The sequence below is a fragment of the Pan paniscus genome, chromosome 14, assembly GCF_029289425.2.
Source record: "Pan paniscus chromosome 14, NHGRI_mPanPan1-v2.0_pri, whole genome shotgun sequence".
In the NCBI taxonomy this organism is placed as follows: domain Eukaryota; kingdom Metazoa; phylum Chordata; class Mammalia; order Primates; family Hominidae; genus Pan; species Pan paniscus.
The window spans coordinates 71,151,567-71,170,037 of NC_073263.2; positions in this window are offsets into that span (position 1 = coordinate 71,151,567).

Consider the following 18,471-nt stretch of genomic DNA (forward strand, 5'->3'; position numbering starts at 1 on the left):
ATTGTTCAATTATACTTTATACAGGCTTCATGTAATTTACTTCATATTTCATCTGTGAAAGAAATTTGAATTCACAATTATATATAAAGACGCATTTGAAACTCAGAATCAAGCAATCATAAGGAAAGGATGACTTCATATTGCATTCAAAAGCTATTCAAGTTAAATTACCATTATCTTAAGTCATTTTTAAAGATGTTTTAGAAAGCTAAAAAAGATGTGTTTGCTTATTTGTAAAATTACTACACATATAAGAAATTATTGCTGCTTTGAAAATTTATATATATATGTGTGTGTGTGTGTGTGTGTGTGTATATATGTCTGTCCCACAGAATAAATATTAATGTCTCAAGTTTACCAAAGTTCAGCTCATGAACACAACTGAAATGTCAGCTGTCCTCAGTAAGAACTGATTCCTGAATGTCAAGTCCCCAAGTAAGTCTGACTTGTGCAGTGTAGATAAAGGCAGCAGGAGAGCAGTTAGCCTTGCCAAAAGACTTTGCTGGCCTCTTAGGTGCTCATGATAAGGAGATACCCTTCTGATCTGTCATTACTTTGAGCCATACATTTTAAAATTTTCATGTAAAGGGTACCAAGTGGGAAAGCCATTGCATCTCTTTACCTTCTTTAAAATAATCAAAGTCTCTAAAAGCTGAAACCTGAGGTACATTCTATTTATGTTTATAAAGGTGAAAATAACTTCAGAACATTGCAAGATTGTGCTTTTGATGAAGAATTGCTTCACCATTTTTAGCTCCCCTTTTCTGCCTTTTTAAAACTTTCAGTCACTTTTTTTTAAATGTTGAGCTCTAAACCATAAAAGACTATATGTTTCTTACATGCAAAGCCAGTCTATTTCATATTTTAAAGTCTGATTCCCATCATAATGTTGGCACTTTAAGAGTACAGTACTAATTAATGTGTTAATACTCTTATAGTGGAGGAACGTTTCTTCCATTATAAGAAATGCTCCTAGATAGAAAGGCTTTCCTATACAATTTTGGATGTGTTGTATGTCTAGTATATATAAATTTTGTCAAGAGTGTAGTGTGATTGTTTAGAAATAAAATATGAAGTTGGATTAATTAGATGTCAGTCCCAGTTCCTCCACTTGTTAATTACCTAATCTTAAATGATTTAAGTGCTTTTAACTTCGGATTCCTCAACTTTAAAATGGGGTGTCAATATTCATTTCATGAAACTGTTTTTGTGTTGTAATATATAAATAAAACAATCAACAAAATGCTAGAAACATATGCATTTACTTGCACATTTGCCTTCTATTTTGCTTCCCAAAATGATATTGTGTTATATCCTCACTACCTAGAATAGCATCTGATGCATAGTATACACACAACAAATATGCATTAATCAATATGTGGACATATAAATATATGTGAAAATATTTATTTAGTTCTCTTTTTATCCATTTAGCATGTTCTCTAATTTCAGGACACTGGTTGACTACCACAACAGCTTTAAGCCTGAAAATATTTAACATTTAGTATCATGTAGCCAACTATATATTCCTTCTTGTATTTCCGTAATTTAAACTTCCCTGTAACTACGGTCATATTGATGCAAACGTTCCCAAACCTCATAATCTTTCATTTCCATTTGTCTTCTCTACTCTTCTCAACACTGTTGAAAGTTTTCAAATAGTACCTCTCTACTCTATTTACTGCTCCTGCTTCTCTCCATGGCATTGTGGTTATTTCTGAATAATGCAGCAACTTTCTACCTTACTTACCACTCCAGTCTCCAAAACCCCACTGCCTCCTAACCCATTGTCCACAATAATAGCGAATGATTTTTTTTATTATCATCCCAAAATAAAATTTTCATGATGATTTTTTCCTAAAGGCTTCTATATAATATCCAAACACCTTCACATGGAACATAAAGCCTTTCATCATCTGAAATCTATCTACTTCTGTGGCCCACAGAGTAGATCGCCACAGGCATTCTACAGGCGTAAGCTCAGTCTACCATGGTCTTCTATGGCACCTGCATTTATGTGCATCTATGTGTGCCTAGGATACTGCCTTTCTATTTCTTTGTTGCTAACTTCTTTTTGAACTCCATAACTCACCCTGGGTGTTTCTTCTTTTCTAGTCCCTTCTCTAACAATGTTCCTAATTTCATATATACTTTCCTCTATTGTGGCACCAAAGAGTTGTGTGCATTGATCAACTTAAGTTTTGTTCCCTCAGTACACCATAACTCCTTGACTGATGAAATATCTGGCTAATTATTTGTCATATACTACCATCAACACTGATTCTTCTCCTTCTAGTACCACTATAATCACAATTACTAATAATATTAATAGGTAAAATGGGCTAAAAAATTACCATTTGCATTATTTCAACCTCTGCGTACATTTATACCTCACTAAAACACTGTGTGTCAGGTACTGTAAATGTCCTCATATTGTATATAAGTAAATTAAGATACAGAAAGTTGAAGTCACTTGCGCATAGTCACATAGCTATAGGTGGCAGGTCCAAAAGACAAACTGAGAGTCTAGTCTCAGAGTTTGACCTTCTAACCACTATAAATTCCTACTCATTACTGTTCCATTAGGGACTACTGAATAAATGGTTTTCCAAAAATGCAAACATAACTGAAATAAGAATCAATATATTTGAGACCACAGGTTCATTCTGTAAAGCACTATATTGTTTTAAGTTACATTGGTTTCATAATAAATTAAGTCTAGATTTAAAAGTTTATACATAACTTTGAACATTCATATAGAGAGAATTTTACTAATAAAGACAACTAAAATGTATGGCTTTCATCTCCAATGCCCTAATACTTCAGAATACTAAATTTAGTAATAAGAAAATGTGCTGTTTTTAACAGTAAAGTAGGCAATTAATAGTGTATATTTGAGGTGAGATGAATGGAAAAAGCCTCATAGAGGAGTTCATATTAAGCCTGGTCTTGTGTAATGATCAAGCCAGAGAAAGCAAAAAAGGCATTTCAAGTTGACCAACATGAATGGAAAAATGGAGCTGTGAAACAGTTTCCATGAGCAAGGGATAGAAGTCTGACATGTTAAAAATGCTAAGCGTCCAAGGGAGGTGACAGATAGTCTTAGGAAAGTACAGACAAATTGTACTGGGGATAACTTGTAAAGAGTATTCCTGGAAACTCTACTAAGGAGTCTGTCCTTTGTCTTGCAGAAGCCAAATGGCTCTTGAGTAATCTTTACTCGATTGTTTTCAAATGGCTAATGGCAGTATTTGTTTCATTTTAAAACACATATATTTCTACAAGAGCAGGAAATGAAACTGATATAATCATTAACACTCAGGCTGTATAGGTATAAAAGGTGTGAATCGAAGTCCAAAATCTCTAGCATGTAAGGAGTGTAACTTTGTTTTTCTATAACTCAAATCATTTCTATTTTTATGTCCCATTCTGCCAAAATAACAGGAATTCAGCTATAGCCATTTGGGTTCCAAACCCTTCCTGGAATCATGACTCATCTCAGAGGTTTTAGAAGATAATTGGAGAGAGGGGCGATCGATCCTCAACCATTACTCCAGGCATTGTTTAAACCCCTGCATACATTTATCCCTCACTAAAACACTGTGTGTCAGGTGCTATAAATGTCCTTCTTGCTTGCTCCCCAGAGTCAAGTCTGGAGCCTTTGTACCACATACTTTGATCATCCTGCATTTCTACCCTTGGCCCTTATGAAAGTTATAATTAAATATATATTTATGTAAATATGCCTGTATCAGTTTGTTCTCATGCTGGTGATAAAGATACCCAAGACTAGTTAATTTACAAAAAGAAGTTTAATGAACTCACAGTTCCACGTGGCTGGGAGGCCTTACAGTCTTGGCAGAAGGTGAAAGGAATGTCTTACATGTCAGCAAGCGTGAGAGAATGAGAGCCAAGCAAAAGGGAAAACCCCTTATAAAATCATCAGATCTCTTGAGACTTATTCACTACCACGAGAACAGTATGGGGGAAAATGTCCTAGTGATTCAATTATCTCCCACTGGGTCCCTCCCACAATATGTGGGAATTATGGGAGCTACAATTCAATATGAGATTTGGGTGGGGGCACGGCCAAACCATATCAAGGCCATTCAATGTCTTCTCTAATTTTAGGACTGTAAACTCCCTGAGATTGGGGCAGAATATATTCATCACTGTGGCATTGTTCTTAGCTCCATACCTGGAACATTTTAATGTTTGTTCACATTTTTCATTAATAAATGAATTAAATGATATCCCAATTTTCAAATTTTAAGCAAAGATCAGATCAGTGGGAGATGTATTTCTGGACAGGAAGTACTCTTTAGTGCCTATCTATTTACTTCAAAAATATTTTAAACTATTTTTCAAAATTAGGTTTATCCATGTATTTGGTTTAATTTCATTAAGAAGGTAACTGTTTTTTCAGAAGATACCTTTTTTTTTTCAGAAATGATTTGTTAGACATAAGTGACAAAGAGAAGAGACAATCTTAAGAAAGATTATTGTCTACCTTATTTGTATAGCTATGGAAACAAATGAAGACAAGCCAAATGAGAAAAAACAGAGGCAAAGGGGTCAGACACAATCGTTTGTCTTTGGCAGAGGCTGAATGACGGGCTGGAGAGTAGGAAAGCTTTATAGTGCAAAAAGGCAAGCTTTCAGGTATGGCCTTGATAAGAACAGGAGACAGGGAAACACTGGGTAGAAGAGGGTGGTTCCCTGGCAAAGGCCCCACCTTCAAGCTTGGATATCCACAGCCCTAAGTGGGAACAGGCATATCTGTTTTTGCACCCAAAACGTTGTTTTTTGGCCTGCCACACCCCCACATCCTGTACCCATATAAACCCTGAACCCCAGGTTCCAGGAGAAGATGAGCAGACGAGGAGATCAGGAGATGAGCAGATGAGGAGACAAGGAGGCTAGTAGGCAAGAAGTCATGTAGAGAAAGGGAAAACAGAAGAAACATCTAAATGCCGAGAGGTGTTCGGCTAGGAGCGGTCGGAGAGGCATTCCGCCACTGGACAGCCTAACTCCAGGGAAAGATCACCTTCACACTCCATCCCCCTTTCAGCTTCCCATCCATCCTGCTGAGACCCACCTCTTCGACTCAGTAAAACCCCCACATTCATCCTTCAAGTCCGTGTGTGACTTGATTCTTCCTGGACGCTGGATAAAAGCTCAGGATACAGAAAGCTGTCACACTGGCCCTCTACCCTTGCAGAAAGGCAGAGGGAGCTGGTTAACACTTGGGCTGTCTGCAGAGATCAGAGCTAAAAGAGCATTATAACACTGGGGTCACAGCCACCCAACCCTAGACACTACTGCAGGGCTGGAACCCAAAGCACTTGCCCTGGTCTCTGCACCTGCCAATCTGTATGCTCCCCCTCCTGCTAGGGGTTTGAATTTACTGCCGGTGAACAGAGAGCCACACCCCTGTCACATGCTCTGTGAGGGGGACCAGGGAACAATCCAATTTCAGTCTGATTGGAGGTTACTGGCATAGAAGAACTGGAGGCAGGCTAACTATGAGCTAGGTATCTTTTGTGAAAGGTTTGGACATATATATATTTGGTTAGTCTTGAGTTGGATGCATAGTACGAAAACAGAAAAATTGGCCATCACTGACCAAGTTCTGACTATTTTCATTGAATTGTTGTGGTTTGTCTTCCTGGTCTGGTTGTGGCAGAGGTAATGAATCAGAGTTTCACTGTCATTTACTGTCTGGCCACTGTGCATTTGTATATTCAGTCTCATATAGCTTGAAACACATATTTAAGGCAATACTGGCAATAATTTTTAAGGCAATAATAATGATACCAGGATCATACAATACACTTTTATATTCAGTCATCAATTCATTTCAAAAATATTTATTAAGCACCTATCATATTCAATGAACAGTGCTCAACAGTGAAGATATGGCATTAAACAAGACAGACACCTTGATACCATGCTTGCTTTCAGTATTCTTACTATCCAATATACTAGTACAAACCAGGACAGCTTTTTTCTCATTGATCCAACTATGAAAGCATATTAGAAGTTTTATTTAAAAATTTAGGTTTTGTGCAAAACTGTTTTATCAAGTAGGCTGCTTCTCACTGCAAGTAACTGACATCCTTTCTCAAAAATCACAGGAATCTGTAGGCTTATGTAATTATTGCAAGAGTACTGAATTATTGCAGGTTTTAAGCATGTTTTGATCAAGGCCATGCTACTGTTTTGTTGTTGTTGTTGTTGTTGTTTTACTTTTTGTCATTTTCAAATTCAAGCTGACCTCTATCATAGAGGTTAATGGTCAAAAGTTTCATACCTCACATTTGTCCTATATGCCATACAGAAAAAACAAAGTTTCTTTTGTAACCAACTATACAAGAAAAGCCCATCAATTGGATCCTAATCCTATGCTAGCTTTTTATTACTGCTGTAACAAATTACTACAAATTTAGTAGCATAAAATAACACAGATTTAGCCTCTAACAGTTCTGGAAGTCAGAAGTCTGAAAACAATTTCAGTGGGCCAAAGTCAAAATGCCTGCAGAGCTGGTTCTTTCTGAAGGCTCTCAGGGGAGAATCTGTTTCCTCATCTCTTTGAACCTCTCGTGTTTTCTTACAGTGGATGTTTGTATTTCTTGTGGGCTCTTCAAAGTGCATCACTCCAATGCACCATCACATCACCTTCTCCTCAAACTTTGACTCCTTCTGAACCCTTCTAATAAAGATTCTTGTAATGACAGTTAGGACCCAACCAAATAATTCTGGATAACCTCCACATCTCAAGATCCTTAACTTAATTACATATGCAAAGTCCCTTTGCCATATAAAGTAACATTAACAAGTTCTGGGGCACAGGCTGTAGACATCTTTGGGAGGCCATTATTTAGCTTACCGCAGGTGCCTAGGCTTGCTTTGTGGTTGTTGAGATAAGCATGGCTTAACCCAATTACGGAGGCAAAAGGGATGACATTACAGAGCAAGCTCTAAAGCTGAGAGTATCAAAACCACCATTGCAAAATTTTAACTGAGACAGTGAAAGAGATCTGACCTAACCAACTCTATCTTGCTTCTAACCTCCACTGTGTCCTTGTTCATTCTTGGGCATAGACTGAACTAACTTTGGGAGGAACTTAGTTTGTAGCTTATAGTTTGAAACAAAGCTGATAACAGGCCTTTCCCAAGGCGAATCTCCTTCTTGTCTGGGGACTAGACTGCCTTTATAGGACTAACAAATTAGCCACAAGATTAGAAATTATGGTTTAGGGCCGAGCGCAGTGGCTCACGCCTCTGATCCCAGCATTTTGGGAGGCCAAGGTGGGTGGATCACGAGGTCGGGAGATCGAGACCATTCTGGCTAATACGGTGAAACCCTGTCTCTACTAAAAATACAAAAAAAAAAAAAAAAAAAATAGCCGGGCGCTGTGGCGGACGCCTGTAGTCCCAACTACGTGGGAGGCTGAGGCAGGAGAATGGCGTGAACCTGGGAGGCAGAGCTTGCAGTGAGCTGAGATCGCGCCACTGCACTCCAGCTTGGGTGAAAGAGCAAGACTCTTGTCTCAAAACAAAAGAAATTATGGTTTAGGAGTCATGCAGCTGGAGGCTACAAGATTTTGTCCCTCCCTAAACTGCTCTTAAGATTAGTGCTTGAGATATTTTGCAGACCCTGCACTTGATGGATCAGCTGGCACCACCCAGAGTGAAAAACTGTCTCACCTGATTTTGTTGCCCCACCCATGAACTGACTCGGCATAAGAAGACAGCTTCGACTCCTCTCTTAGTCTGTTCTCATGTGACTATGAAGAAATATTCGAGACTGGATAATTTGTAAAGAGAAAAGGTTTAATTTATTCACCGTTCCTCATGGCTGGGAAGGCCTCAGGAAACATAATCATGGTGGAAGAAAGGCACCTTCTTCAAGGGCAACAGGAAGGAGAACTGCCAAGCAAAAGAGGAAAAGCCCCTTATAAAACCATCAGATCTCATGAGAACTCACTATTACCAGAACAGCATGGGAGTAACCACCCCCCTGATTCAATTACTTCTCAGTGGGTCCCTCCCATGACACGTGGTTATTATGGGAACTACAATTCAAGATGAGATTTGCGTAGGGACATAGCCAAACATTATCAGCTCCCTTTGATTTAATTGCTGACCTGACCAATCAGCACTCCTGGCTTACTGGCTTCCCCCGACCCACCAAGTGGTCCCTAATAACTCAGATCCCTGAAAGCTCAGAAAGACTGATTTGAGTCATAATAAAACTCCAGTTTCCAGCACAGCCAGCTCTGCATGAATTACTCCTTCTATATTGCAATTTCCCTGTTTCGGTGAATTGGCTCTGTCTAGGCAACAGGCAAGGTGAACCAATTGGGTGGTTACAGTATGATCAGATTCATCGTAACTGCCTTGCTGCCCTCAGTAGACACGGTGAATGCATGCTGGAGAGGCAACAATTCTGTCCATTTCCTGCTGTCATCTGTCAACTTAAGGATAAAAGCAACATCTCTAGTATGCATGGATACTGAGTGCAAATCTCCAGCATAGAAAATTAAGGAAAAACCAGGCCCTGAACACAGTAAAACAGAATCTTGTCTTTAAAAGATTGTTTTCTAAGGAAGAAGCATCTGGACTGAGGTTCAGTTAGACCAATAAACAAGGTAGAAAAAGTACCAGGAGACAGGTAAGTATAGAAATATTTTCCTAAGGAGGTCTGTGGTTAGGGGATAATTTAAATTTTGAAAGATGAGACAGAAAACTTAATTAGCTGTATGGTGTTAATCTCTAATATTTGCTGCTTAAAGCAGCTTTGATTCCTAAGTTAGTGTCTTGAACTGGAAAATTAAAATAAAGTTCTTCATAAAATGAGATGAGTTTTTAACATTTTATGACATGTTTAACCTTGGTGGTCAGTTCTTCTGAATAACAGCGATGATATCTAATTTTTCAAAGGTACCATGTTTTAAAAGTTAGCTTTCACTTGGCATATTTAGTCAAGTTTTTTTTTTTTTTTTATTGAAGAGAAGAAACTAGAAAGCATCGAAGATATTCAGTGAGTTTAGTAGTCTGCTCTGAGGCAATAAAACATGTTAACTAAACCATCAGTTGTGTGTCCACATAATAATTCACTTTACAGATGTTATTTTAGAATATATTTATTGATATTTAAACCAAATATTCTCAAGGTATTTACATCATGCGTTTTTCAAATTTTTTGGTTGTATTTACATTTCAGTGAAGGTAGAAAACGATTATTCACCATTTAATGAATTTAATTTTATATCCTTAAAAAGAAAAGTCAGCTGGGCTCGGTGGCTCACGCCTGTAATCCCAGCACTTTGGGAGGCTGAGGCAGGCAGATCACAAGGTCAGGAGTTTGAGACCAGCCTGACCAACATGGTGAAACCCCATCTCTACTAAAAATGCAAAAAATTAGCTGGACGTGGTGGCGCATCCCTGTAATCCCAGCTACTTGGGAGGATGAGATAGGAGAATTGCTTGAATCCGGGAGGCAGAGGTTGCGGTGAACCAAGATCACACCACTGCACTCCAGCCTGGCAGCCTGGGCCACAGTAAGACTCCGTCTCAAAAAAATGAAAAAAAAAGAAAAAAAAAATGCCTATAAACGTTTAACTCAAAGTAGTTAACTAATAATAATTTAAAGTAACAAAGACTTCATATCTGAAAAACAATATGTTTTTCAGATAGTTTAAAACAAACTAAAGTACATGAATATCAAAATTAAGTAGCTTTAATCCTTATTTAGGCTCAATGAGAATTGTTTCTTTATAGGCAAATCTCTCCATTGTAAAATAATACCTTTTTAGATAAGTAAAATAACACTTTCCTCCTGAAAGTCATAAATTTATAGGTTTTGTCCTGTCTTTTCAATATTGATGCTCTCAGTCAAGTTATACTAAATTCCAGAGATTATCTCCCATGAGACTACATTTTTTTTTCATCTTTAAATGTCACTCTCATAAAGGATTAGAAGTAATTCTACAGGTCATTGTTTTCCCTTAAAGGAAATATTTTGAAATAAAGTCCCATAATATATTCAGATAAGGTAGACTTCTGTGAAGTTTGAAAATACTACAGTGTATCTCTACTTTTAGTGATTCACAATCACAATAATATTCAGAGATCTAAGAAATTCTGAATTAAGTAAACCTGGTTAACAGTGCTTAACTCACAATTTCCAGAAATTACTCGCCCTGTCATAGATTTCATCAGGTCCTAACATCCAATGACATATCACAGAACTCGGTCATGAACTACTTTAGAATTTGGTAGTAGCCCTCCCTCCATATGGCATTCTTCATAAATGGCATGCCCCCCCAAAAATGAGTTATATCTCCCAAATGCATGACTTTGATAGCGAGAATCTGGGTTTGGAGGAGCTGATGAGCCCAGTCTCCACCCTTCACTGCATGTTCACCAAGTGCCCAACATGACTGCTTTCCTGTTCACTAGTTCATCAGCCAAGAAGCCTAGTTCAGGAGATTAAAGAAAGAATTTAGGTCACAGCATTAATATTCTCTTCTTCGAATATGATATCACATCTAGGAAGCTACCCTCTGATCTAAAAAGGGGAGAATAGAGATTGATAACAATTCTCTACTACTATGTTTGCTCTGAAATCTGTGTCACATAAAAGCCAGAGCCAATACTAAATAAGAGAGACAGGTACCAAGGATAGTTTTATACTACTTTATTTATTTATTTATTTTTATTTTTGTTTTTTTTGAGACAGAGTCTTGTTCTGTCGCCAAGCTGGAGTGCAGTGGCGATCTTGTGCAACCTCCGACTCCCGGGTTCAAGAGATTTTCCTGCCTCAGCCTCCCGAGTAGCTGGGATTACAGGCACGTGCCACCATGCCCGGCTAATTTTTGTATTTTTAGTAGAGACGGGGTTTCACCATGTTGGCCAGCATGGTCTTGATCTCTGGACCTCGTGATTCGCCCCGCTTGGCCTCCCAAAGTGCTGGGATTACAGGCGTGAGCCACTGCACCCGGCCGTTTTATACTACTTTAATTTAGTTTCTAAACAAAAAGAAAATAACCTGATATTAGAACATTCAAATATTACAGTACTATGAAAGTATAATTATTGAAAAAACCAAAACAGTATAAGGAAAATAAAATAACTTTATATCAGATTTCAAAATGGCTTTTTAAAACTCTATAGGAAAGAATAGATCAGACCTATAAGAAGTAAAAAGCAATGCACATATAAAACTGCATGCATAAACAGGAAGACTTGATTTCTAAGTTTAATATATTTTACTCAAAAAGGCCTGATGCCTTGTGCACAGTAGGCAAAATATCTTTTTGAGTAAGTAGAGAAATGTTTCACTTTATAAAATAAATTAAACTAGTGTTGACCTAAAGATTTTTATTCTAGCTTTCTAGATGTTAGCTTCTTAACTTTAGGGAATTAACTCTCTGTGTGACAACTATAAAATAAGAGTCTGGATACTCTATTAATATGACTCTCTTTTCAGATTCATATTGTATATTCTATTCTACACATTAATTGAATACTCATAATTACTAAAGTATAATTTTAGCTTTTTGAGAGAAACAAGAAAAGATCTACACACTGGTTTAAATACTAGAAAGTTGACATATGATTTTAAAGTATAAAAAATTCCTCAACAAACTAGGATCAATTCTTCTGTGAAACAAGATAATAAACTGATAAGTCCTGAAACAGATTTTTTAATATAAAAATATTGGAGTATTCGAGAAACTTTTTGGAGAAAAAAATTTACAAGCCCTAAAGACTGGATTCAAAAAGACTCCTTGTAGATAAACCTCCATCTAAGAAACCTTAAAATTGGCAAGTTATTTTTAGACAGAAAAGAAATGCATCCCAGATCATTGAAATAGTCTGTTCAAATTCTTAACTTTCCAGTTTCATATCTCTTTTAAAAAAAGAAACAAGTCTAAAATCAATGCATTAATTTGAATACAATAACACACATATAAGCACACACATGCACATACACACACAGTTATCAATATTCCTGCATCTACTCAGTTTCTTCAGGCTTTATAGTTTTCTGCTTGGTCATTTTTTAATTGATCTCTGCTGTATCATTTCTATCTGTTATGACAGAACTGCGCTTCCCAAATAGGTATGTTGAAGTCCTGATATCTGTGAAAGTGATCTTATTAGGAAATCAGGTCTTTGTAGATAAAATTATGATGCAAATTACGATGTGGATATGTCAACTATGGTGGACTCTTTATCCAATATAACTGCTGTCTTTATGAGAATAGAAGAGACCAGAGACCCAGAGGGAGAACAGCATATGAAGACTGAGGCAGAAACTGGAGGGATGTATGTACAAGCCAGGAAATGCCAAGGATTACTGCTGTCACCAGAAGCTAGAAGAGAGGCACTAAACAGGCTCTTCTTTAGACCCTCAGTAGGAAGCAACCCTGCTGACCCCTTCATTTTAGAGTTTTTAACCTCCATAACCCAGTCAATAAATTTCTGTTAAGTCACCATTTTGTGGTACTTATTATAGCAGTCCTTGGAAAGTAATGCACTGTGTGAAGCTGACAACATGAAAATTCTAGAGAACTCCATGGCTCCTGATGGTAATTACAATGCAATTTAGAGGATAAGGCTTATTTGACTACTTAATTTAAATTTCAGGTGTGAAATTGTTACAATGATGTCCAAATTTATTAATGATTTCTACTTCCTGTCTAATGGGAGAGATAAATTCTAAAATGTTTTCTTATTTTTTGCCTTATTTATAGAAAATTTTATAATCCTGACACATTTTAGAACCCATGGGAGCTATAATATGAAAAGGATGGATCAGATTTTGAGGTCAGTAAACTATGAGTCTGAATCCATATTTAGCCTTTTCTCAGGCTCTGCTAATTTAGGTAGGTCTTTTCTGAGTTTCATTTCTTATCTGATTCATGGTATTGTTGGCAGGATAAATTATATCAGGTTAGTAAGATTTCTGTAAAAATATAGAAATATTATGTTTTTTTCTTCACTGTTTTTAAAAGTAAAAGAAGTTAGAAGGCTGGGCGCAGTGGCTCACTCCTGTAATCCCAGCACTTTGGGAGGCCAAGGCGGGCGGATCACGAGGTCAGGAGATCGAGACCATCCTGGCTAACACTGTGAAAACCCCATCTCTACTAAAAATACAAAAATTAGCCGGGTGTGGTGGTGGGCGCCTGTAGTCCCAGCTATTTGGGAGGCTGAGGCAGGAGAATGGCATGAACCCGGGAGGCGGAGCTTGCAGTGAGCCGAGATAGCACCACTGCCCTCCAGCCTGGGTGACAGAGAGAGACTGTCTCAAAAAAAAAAAAAAAATTAGGAAAGTAAAATCTTTTATTCTTAATGTGCAGAGAAAAAGTGCCCCTTGAAAACTGTGATTTATCCCAATTTATGTTAACTCATTGGTATGTCTCACTCAGGTGAGAAGTGATGCATCATTCTTGGCAAGATATTTTCAAACAATAATGGTTCTCTTTCTCATATGAGAGCATTTGAAGGTTTTGACTTTTCTAGTCTTTATAACTAATGTTTAATAAACCTGTGCCACTTCTAAAGGAATACCAGGACACCAGGAAGAATATTTTGTGGTGTTACTGTTTTAACCTCAACTTCACAGTTTTCACAATAATGCTAGGTAGAAATCGGTCACTGAAACTCAATTCCCCATCTTTATTTGTAAAAATATTATTAACCTTCTTACAGAAATGGTTTGATTTTCAACGCTTCATGTCCACAATGTTAAAACGGTTGAAAGTTTCCAGAACCATAAGTCTAACCAACTTTTCTTCACATCATCCGTAGCAAATCATATTACTTTAGGGTATCAAGGAGTCACAATGGGGAAAAAAAGAAGAACAAAGATTGTTTTTGCTTTTATAACCCTTTGCTCTCACAATTCAACAGTAAATCAACAGTGAACATTTGGTTTGCCCGAGGCAAACATGAAATCGGCTTGCCTGTTTGGAGCTTATATTATCTTTTGTTCTTATCTGTAGAGTCTTCAAAATAAGCACAAATTCTTCTCTCTTAGAGACTCTCAGAACCAGTGGTAGTCCCCACTGAATTTATTCATTTCATCAAAATGATATGAATTTCAGCTGCCCAATTTTGTATGCGTGAAGAATATTGGTAATCTAGTTCAAAAGAAAGCCATAGAGAAGAATTCATTGCAGCAAACAGATAATTTCCCCTATAGCTAATTCTATTTTTATTCAGACATAGAGACTTGCCTCTGCAAGGCTATTGTTCTCTCAAGGGAGAAGACAAGTTTGTTGCAGGAAAACTATCTGACTGAACAGATAATTAAGCATACCAGCAAGGCAAGAAGAAAAAGAAAAAACAACAACAACAACAACACAAAACCAACCCCAAACCCTCTTATTCTAGATGATTTTCTCGCCAATAAAATCTGAGAGTCCCCATATCATTCCTCTGTTCAATGCCACATTCAAACTTTAATAGTGACCAAAGAAAATATTAAGAAGATGGAACAGATCAGCAGTGGTTTAAAAATGTTGCTGGTGGAAGGTATCTGAGTCATTGGCAGCAAGTCCATATGGATTTGTAGTAACTTCAATTCTTGCCTCCTCAGAAGAAAGAAATCTAGTGAGGGGCATCATGCAGAAGAGACTCAGCCAACTTTCAGAGCAGGAGTGGAAGTTTATTTTAAAAGGGTTTAGAGGCCAAGCGCAGTGGCTCACGCTTGTAATCCCAGCACTTTGGGAGGCCAAGGCAGGCAGATCACCTGAGGTCAGGAATTCCAGACCAGCCTGACCAACATGGTGAAACCCTGTCTCTACTAAAAATACAAAAAAAAAAAAAAAAAAAAAATTAGCCACACACACCTGTAATCCCAGCTACTCGGGAGGCTGAGGCAGGAGAATCGCTTGAACCTGGGAGGCGGAGGTTGCAGTGAGGCAAGATCAACCAATTGCACCCCAGCCTGGGAGACAGAGCAAGACTCCATTTCAAACAACAACAACAACAACAACAACAAAAACCGCACACACAAAACAAAACAAAACAAAAAAACAAAGTGTTTAGAAGAGGAAAGGAAAATTCACTTGGAAAAGACCCAAGTGGTCACCTGAAGGTCAAGGGCAGTGTTTAACCTTGATCCTAGGACCTTATAGGTTGGCCTCTTTACCATAATTCTTCACTGAGGGTGGGCTGCTGGCATGCACAATGCCCCCATTGCCCTTGGAAAGTGAGCATATGCAGTGTGTTTAAGTTGTGCCCATTTTGTGGCTTTCTTCCCTTTTGCAGTGGAGTGCCCCCAGAAAGTTACACTCTGCCATTTTGTCTCTTAATGCACATGCCCAGGAAGTTGCTTCTCCCTGGCATCTACATTCAGGTAACACTTTAGTGCAACAGGTGTGGACCATCAGGAAATGGCCTTTACCTGGATCTGACTGCCAATTTGTCACTTTTAGAAAGGTGATGTGATAACTGCTGAACCATCACCTGACATCCCTGGTGGGTGGGAGAGCCTTCTCCTCCCCCACTCATGCCTGTCTAACTATCTGTAACAAAAAACAGTAAGAGGAAGCAGAGATAAAGAGTTTGTCATGGAGAAGCCCAAACTGATGGGCCTATTTGAGCTGGCGGCTGCTTCATGAAGCACTGCTTTGATTTGTTAAGTAAGTGTATCAAGGACTTAGCTTAAATATATTTACTTTCCTACTTTTTTTCCTGTAGCTATTATAAAAGGTGATTCACTTTACGAAACAATGACTCTAAATGTAGGCAAAAAAGGATAGCATGCAAGTGAAACCATACAAACGAAATTCATGTGTTCTCAACACAACTAATAAAATGGCTCTGTCACCAGTAAATGAGGGCAAATAAATGTAAATCTTTGTTAAAAAAAAAAAAGTGTTGATTAGGCCTTCTGATATGTTCCACTACTGAGGACTAAGAGGGGGTTACAGGTGCACCCTTCATTTTAAAGATAGTACAAATAACTTGGCCTTTCCCTTGAGGCTTGTGGTAATATCAAGATTTTCTAGCATTCCTTCCATAAAGAGGTGGTTTCTATGTCTCTTTTTCTTGAAGTTTAATTGAAGGTTTAAACATCAGGTGTTTAAACCTGATGAAGGTGATATGGTTCGGCTTTGTGTCCCCACCTGAATCTCATCTTGAATTGTACTCCCATAATTTCCACATGTTGTGAGAAGGACCCAGTGGGAGATAATTTGAATCAGAGGGGCAGTTTCCCCCATACCGTTCTCATGGTAGTGAATAAGTCTCACGAGATCTGATGGTCTTATCAGGGGTTTCCGCTTTTGCATATTCCTCATTTTTCTCTTGCCGCCACCATGCAAGAAGTGCTTTGTGCCTCCCGCCATGATTCTGAAGCCTCCCAGCCATGTGGAACTGTAAGTCTAAATAAGTCTTTTTTTTTCTTCCCAGTCTCGAATCTGTCTTTATCAGCAGCATGAAAATGGACTAATAAACACAAGGTTACATTGAAATAAGAGAAATTTATCTAAGATGTCTAGAATATCACATAATCTTATTAAGGTATTTAGTATTTGTTACAGAAGTCAGATCCCATATTCTTGAATTGAGGATAAATTTTAAAAGACACAAAACATAAACATGAGCAAAATATTTACACTTACAAAATTAACACAAAATTTACATTCATTACATATTTACACTTATAAAATTTACACTCATTAGATATTTACACCTACAAAATTTATGATCATGACATATTTACACTTACAGAATTTATGCTCATATTACCTATTTACACTTACAAAATTTATGCTCATATTACCTATTTACACTTTCAAAATTTATGCTGTTATATTTAATAAACCAGTTGCATATGTAAATATTAATGTATGATACAAGAGATAACATAGGGCACTATATTCATTATTTTTCAAGTAAATGTAAAAAACTGAAGGGGTGGGTTGCCCCTCCACACCTGTGGGTGTTTCTCATTAGGTGGAACGAGAGACTTGGAAAAGAAAGAGACACAGACAAAGTGAAGAGAAAGAAAAAAGGGGGCCCAGGGGACTGGCGTTCAACTTACGGAGGATCCTGCCGGCCTCTGAGTTCCCTTAGTATTTATTGATCATTCTTGGGTGTTTCTTGGAGAGCGGAATGTGGCAGGGTCATAGGATAATAGTGGGGAGAAAGTCAGCAGGTAAACACGTGAACAAAGGTCTCTGCATCATAAACAAGGTAAAGAATTAAGTGCTGTGCTTTAGATGTGTATACACATAAACATCTCAATGCCTTAAGGAGCAGTATTGCTGCCTGCCTGTCCCACCTCCAGCCCTAAGGCGGTTTTCTCCTATCTCAGTAGATGGAATATGCAATTGGGTTTTACACTGAGACATTCCATTGCCCAGGGACGGGCAGGAGACAGATGCCTTCCTCTTGTCTCAACTGCAAAGAGGCGTTCCTTCCTCTTTTACTAATCCTCCTCAGCACAGACCCTTTACAGGTGTCGGGCTGGGGGATGGTCAGGTCTTTCCCTTCCCACGAGGCCATATTTCAGACTATCACATGGGGAGAAACCTTGGACAACACCTGGCTTTCCTAGGCAGAGGTCCCTGCGGCCTTCTGCAGTGTTTTGTGTCCCTGGGTACTTGAGATTAGGGAGTGGTGATGACTCTTAAGGAGCACGCTGCCTTCAAGCATCTGTTTAACAAAGCACACCTTGCGCCGCCATTAATCCATTTAACCCTGAGTTGACACAGCACATGTTTCAGGGAGCACAGGGTTGGGGGTAAGGTTACAGATTAACAGCATCTCAAGGCAGAAGAATTTTTCTTAGTACAGAACAAAATGGAGTCTCCTATGTCTACTTCTTTCTACACAGACACAGTAACAATCTGATCTCTTTCTTTTCCCCACAAAAAACAAGACATATCTATGAAACCAGTATGACTTGCATTACTAGTTGAAGTTTGTCTTTGTTAGGGTTTGCTCAAGACAATAATTAAAATGCAAGTAATTTATTTAGTAGTCAATATCAGTAAATGCCTGTATACAAATTTGGAAGTGAAACAAACAAGTAGGAAGCAAATTAAATAAGAAACCATTGTAGACAACTAGAACTTCATTCAACTAAAAAAATCTGAGGAGCCAGGACCTGGAGTATTATTCCACTATGTTTTATCAGTAATTGGTTGAAAGGCCCTGGGGAGAAAGTGGTGCTGATTCCCCAGAATTTCTAGTTTCAATAGATTTTGGCAGCTAGATAAATACTCAGGCAGAGGGACACAGGACAGAAAACTTAAGGCACCTTGCTTTAAAGTAGTAGCTGAGGTAATCTGGATGGGGGACCAACGCCTACCACAGTAGACAACTTGTACCACTCACATCTACCAAGTTAATTTTACACTGTCATCTCACACTTCTTCAAGATTGTTGCGGACAACTTTCTTAAAAAAAAATCCTCCAAAAAGTTAATCTTAGGAGCTTTAC